This window comes from Callospermophilus lateralis, chromosome 13 (assembly GCF_048772815.1).
Source record: "Callospermophilus lateralis isolate mCalLat2 chromosome 13, mCalLat2.hap1, whole genome shotgun sequence".
Classification (NCBI taxonomy): domain Eukaryota; kingdom Metazoa; phylum Chordata; class Mammalia; order Rodentia; family Sciuridae; genus Callospermophilus; species Callospermophilus lateralis.
In genome coordinates, this window is record NC_135317.1 from 94,975,205 (window position 1) to 94,981,204 (window position 6,000).

The following is a 6,000-nucleotide window of genomic DNA, read 5'->3' on the forward strand; positions in this document are numbered from 1 at the left end:
CAATACTGTATGATACACTTGAATGTTGCATAGAGGGATGGGTGTATTTTTAACACCGCAAACAACAACAATAATGATAGTAATAGGGGCAGGAGGAAACTGAGAGGTGATGGACATGTCTAGTGACATGTCCTGCATGGGGATATACCATGTTCCACATTTTCCATGTCACTCGTACCTCAATAAACCCATCTGAAAAAAATCTTGTCTTGAATATATCAATGTAAGTCAGCAAGAAATAGGAAGACCTTGGCTTGGTCATCCTCCAACTCATTGCTAGACTACACATACCTCTGCCCAGTCAAAAATTTAGAGGAAAATAGTCCTAAGAGGAAATAGTAATAACCCATAAAGAAAGGTAAGCAAGTGAATGGTCAGGATTCTCCTTCTGTACCTTGAGATTGCTGAGTACAAACTGGCTCTGCCTGCCTGCAACTGCTATCTAAACAGAGTAATTTGAAAACCTTCCCACGCTCTGGTAGCAGATTTTTTAATGACATTGGTAATAATTATTCTGCAATATTTTATTTATTAAGTATATCTTCATCTATCTATAGACCTCTTTAAAACTTCTGGAGGAGGACATAAGCAAATGGGTGTTATGTCTTAACTCCTTCCTCCAACAATACCAAAGTCTTGTCAAAATACAAGCTACTTAATCCTTTGAACAGCCCAATGAAATCTTCTCCCTGTTCTTCAGGTTTGCAGGCTGTATTGCTCATCAGTTAACTTCCCGTGCTCGGCTTCCCACTGTCATTTAGGCATCTTATTATGGTTGTTTTCGAGCTACAAAAACTGAGGTTGGGCTGGAGGTGGAGCTCAGTGGTAGAGTGTGTGCTTTAGCATGTGCAATGTCCTGGGTTCAAGCACCAGCACCAAAAACAAAACAAAACAACCTGGGGTTGGCCTATCCATTCACTTTTTACTTGACCTTCCACCTTTGCTTTGCAAAGGGAAAGGAGCCAGTCATGCTTGGTTAAAGATGAATAGTCCTTTGAACATTTCTTAAGTAGATAGTTGCTTCCATTTTTTTCTGAAAGATCAGACTGATTTTATTAATCTTTACACAGATAGTCTAAAGCATGAGTTAAAACTCTCAGTGATCATTAGGTTCTACTCCTTAGGCAAGCACATTACACCCCATTTTCAGCAGACCTACTAAAGAAGAGGCTGTCCTCAGGAATAGAAAATGAAGGCAGAGGAAATATAAACAAGCAGGTCAGAAGCTCAGGGTTCCTCTGGTCACGATGGCAAACATTTTTCAGCTAATAGTTTGCCAACTATGGGCGCCCATTCTTCCTTGTTGGTGATGCTCTCTTGAGGGGGGAGTTGAGAGCTGGAATGCTATTTGGAACTTGGGCTAATGAGCATTATTACCTCACATAATTATAGATGTCTGTAAAAGAAGAAAGGACACACAGCCAGAAAATTGTTCATGTGGTCAAAAAGGTCAAAACCCAACAATCAGTGCAGACACAATGCCAGGCTGCTGTGATGTACAATAAAACAGAGCCAAGTGGAAGACCAGCAAGTGACCTGAGGCCATGGCGGGCTGTGACCAAGATTATGGAAGGAGCAGCCAGGCAATTAGCCAAGGTATATATGTTTTCAAGGCTAAAGGAACTTCCCTTTTCCATAATAATGGTATTGAAATGGTATTGAAAACTCAGAGTGGTTACAGCAGAGTGGTTAGGAGTGATGGTTCCTCAGTCAGAGGCACCCTGACTAGATCCATCACTTTCTGAAGGTCTTTAACACCTGTAAGCCCCCGCAAAATAGGAATGCAAACACCATCCTCACTGTTTCAGAGTAGTAATTAGAGATGATCCACATCAAGCCTTTAGCACAGCATCAGCACCATGGCTAATGTTCAATGCTGTCTGTTGATATTGTTGTTGTTATAAGTCAAGTCAAGGAGTTGCAAAAGCTACAGGAGACGGACAATATTAAAAATCAGACCCGTATCTTGAATAGCTAAAGGTTTTCCAGTTTAGCCAGGTGTGGTGACTCACACCTATAATCCCAGCAACTCAGGAGGCTGAGGCAGGAAGATCACAAATTCAAGGCCAGCTACAACTTAGTGAGACCTGTCTCAAAATAAAAATAAAAGGACTGGGAAGGTAACTCAGTGGTAAAGTGCCCCTGGGTTCAAACCCCAGTAGGCACCAACCAAGAAAAAGAAAGTTTGGGTTTTTTTTTTTTTTTTTTTCAGCTTAAGACTCCAATTTCATGATGCAGAGATCACAGCAGGGATCATAAACCCCACAAACTATTCAGTCAATGAGCAACATTTTCTGAATTACTACATGGCACAGAAAAATAGTGTGCTTGGTTTTTCTTTTCCAGTTTACTACACTTTCCATGTAGCTATCCAAGTGATCTTTGCAAATCCCAGTACCATCTTCTGTTCCTAATCCCCCAGGGGCCCCCACTGCTGAGGATAACAGCCTCAGTCCCTTCCACAATTCATAGGGCACTGCCCGGCCTGGCCCTGCCCACCTCTCCAGCCTCCTTCCCCTCACTCTGACCATGCTCTCTGCATTCCAGCTGCTCCAGTCTTTTTTCAGTGTCTTGAACATGTCTTGTTCCCTCCTGTCACAGAGCCTGTGTACATACAGTTCTCCTTGTCTGAGGCTCCCTTCCCTTTTCTCCTCTCTTGTTTTGAGTTAAATACACCAAGTCTCTGTTCTCATGGCATGATCCTCTTGCTTTGTAGCTTAAATACTGTTGTATAACTGTGTGGTTTTTGGATAAATGTTTGTAAACTGTGAAGGCAGGGCTAATATCGCTTTCTTCTCACCATTGTATTGTAGCACCTCAGACAGTGCCTAGCACATAGTAGACGCTCAATGAATTACTAGGTAGAGCAAGGTCATTCTATAAAACCAATAGGTGCTTAGTTATTGTTGTGTGATATACATAAATCTTTAGATATTGTCTCTATAAAGTTGTTAGTACTTTGAAAGCAGAAAAAGGACATAAAGGAAATGCCTGAAAAATGATTTTATAGAGCCAAGATCAGCAAGTGCAGATTAAGAGATCAGGGCCAATGGAGCAATGTGGCACTGAAAGGCACAGAAAATTAATCAGCTGGTGCTCACTCTTAAAGGACCATTAACACAGTTTATTAGGCTGTGTTAATGCTACCTTTGAAGAAAGAGAAGTTTTGGGAGGAAGGGAAAGGGATCTTCAGAACAGAAGATGCATGTTCAAAGGAGATGGAAAGAGATTCCATGTGCTGAACTCAATGGCACATGCCTGTAATGCAGAGGCTCAGGAGGTTGAGACAGGAGGATTGTGAGTTCAAAGCCAGCCTCAGCAAAAGTGAGGCACTAAGCAATTTGGTGAGACATTGTCTCCAAGTAAAATACAAAATAGGACTAGGGATGTGGCTCAGTGGTCAAGTGCCCCTGAGTATCAAAAAGAGAGAAAGAGAGATGCTGTGTGGGTTAGAGAAGTGGCCCATATAGTCCAGACAAGCAGAAGCAGGAAAAGCAGCAAGTTGGTGGAGATTTTTTATTTTTCTTAAAAGATAATCAAAACAATAAAAGAGGGAATCAAGAGACAATGCTAATACTTGTTCTCAGGTTAGCTTTGAGTGGAGAAAATACAAAGGGAAGGCTATTAAAGGTATGTGTCTGGACTGGGGTTGTAGTTCAGTCATAGAGAACTTGCCTAGCACTTGTGAGGCAAGGGGTTTGATCCTCAGCACCACATAAAAATAAATAAATATTGTGTCTATCCACAACTAAAAAATTTACTTTAAAAAAAAGGTATGTGCCTGATAATTAACACCTATACTAAGAGAGACAATATAAGGGTTTTGAATACAGACATGAATCTGAGTGATATTTGGGGAAAACCAAATATTCCCACCCAATGATCATCAGCATGCTACAAATAAATGAGGGGGAGCAAAATGCAAAAAAAAGACAATTGCAAAGGGACACTGGGATTATGGTAGGAACCCAAAAATAGAGACAATGAGAGGGCTTCTGCTTTGGGGAAAATATTATCTCTGGAGAGAAAGAAAATAGAGAATTTGAAAAGTCACAGGAAGGAAAGGGGAAGACTAGAAATGAAGAAGGGTAGCAGTAAGTTACGACACATCAAAAAGGTTTCTAGAAACCATGAATTCACACGCTGCCTCCTTTAGTGGAAGAGAAGCCAAATCTGAACAGCTTTACGATGCACTCATCAAAGAAAAGTCAAAAATGGCCAGAGAAGAGAACAAGAGGGAAAGAATACCAAGGAGAGACAGAGTTATGGAAATTAATGCCAAAAGGAAAACTCACTGCTCTTAAAAAATTCTCAAAGTCAAACACAGTAAAATCAGCCTTGGAATAGAGTCGATGCACTTTATAGGATTTCAAACAGAGCTTTACATTCTATCATTAGTACGAGATACTGTGTGTATTTTAAGAGTGTTTCCTCTGTTTAAAAACATAAAAGTTTTGAAAAATTATCACCAGTTATTCTATTCTATGACACTCTTCAATAAAATGTAACCAAAGTTAATTGAAAGTCTTAGTGTGGTCAGTTACATAACACCAGAATTGCTGAATAGCTTAAACACAGTGTTTTCCCAGAAATATTTGTCTTTTGGATAAAACCAAGAATGGAAAGTTTCTGCCTTAAAGGAGAACTTTTGAGAAGGTGGAAAGAAAAAGAAAAACATATAGAATGGAAATACAGCTTTAACAAAAAGGAACGCAAATGCTACAAATATACTCATTACTCACACAGAGATACACAAAAGCAAAAAGAAAGTAAATTTTATAATTTTATCACTTTGGAAAGTAGACTGGATTGTGCATCAATCAGATAATGTCTTTTTAAAAAACAGAAAATATATATTGCCTTTGCCAGAACAAATTTAGCCAGATATTTGATTCTTGTTACTTTCCTCTTAGACTGGCAGAATCGGCGCATCGTGACCCATGCTGATCTTGTTGAATCTGAGGCATGAAGTGAGGCCTAGAGAACGAAAATGTGTTTTGTTTTGGGGCCAGGAGGACTAGGTACCAAAGCTGATCCTGCTTCTTCTAGAGGAGCAAAGAGCTTCTGGTCCACAAAGCCGCATGTGACTCTCAGTACTACCCTGGTTCTTCCTTTCTACCCTCTTCTCTCCTCTCTCCTTTCCTTCAGGGATTGTCCAGGGATTGTGTGTGTGTGTGTGTGTGTGTGTGTGTGTGTGTGTGTGTAGTGGGCAGGAAAAATTGACAGAGTAGACTGGGTCTCATCTCAAACTTTGGTCATAAAAAATTATGATTTCTCAACAGAAAGACACTAAAGAAATGACAATATAATGGTACATCTGTGGCCACCTATAGCCAAATAAGTAATATGCTTTTTCTTACAGTCAAGTAGGTCATATTTAAAGTTGTTCCAAGGACTTTCTCTTTTATAACTTGCCCAAATGCTCTTCTGTTAGGTTAGTTTGCCCTGAGGCTCAGGAAACTATGCCACCCTGGTCAAAGGCTCAGGACCTTATCATGAGGACCAGCTGGCATTCTTGGTGTACATAACCAACCCCGGCTGAGAAGCCCTATGGGTCAAGTGGGGATTGGACAAGCAATGAGAAATTCTTTAATTTGATATGGTCTATAAGCCCATATGCACCCAACCCTATAGATACTGTGATTTTTTCCCTATATATGCTATGTTAAAGTTTAATTTATAAATAAGGCACAGTAAGAAATTAATAATAATAAAACAGAATAATTATAATAACATACTATAGTAAAAACATTATGTGAATATGGTCTTTCTCAAAAGAGTCATGACAAATATTAACATTCTCGGTCCACAGTTGGCTACAGGTTACAGAAACCACAGAAAGTGAAACCATGGATAGGAGGAATTGCGTGGTATAATACACTAACTGGATATATGTCCCTTGGAAACATGAAGTATGCCTTTTGTTTTATTCCATGTAATCCCATAATCCTCTGTCAAGGATCAGGTAAGTAAATAACCATCTGAATGTCCTCAACAGAG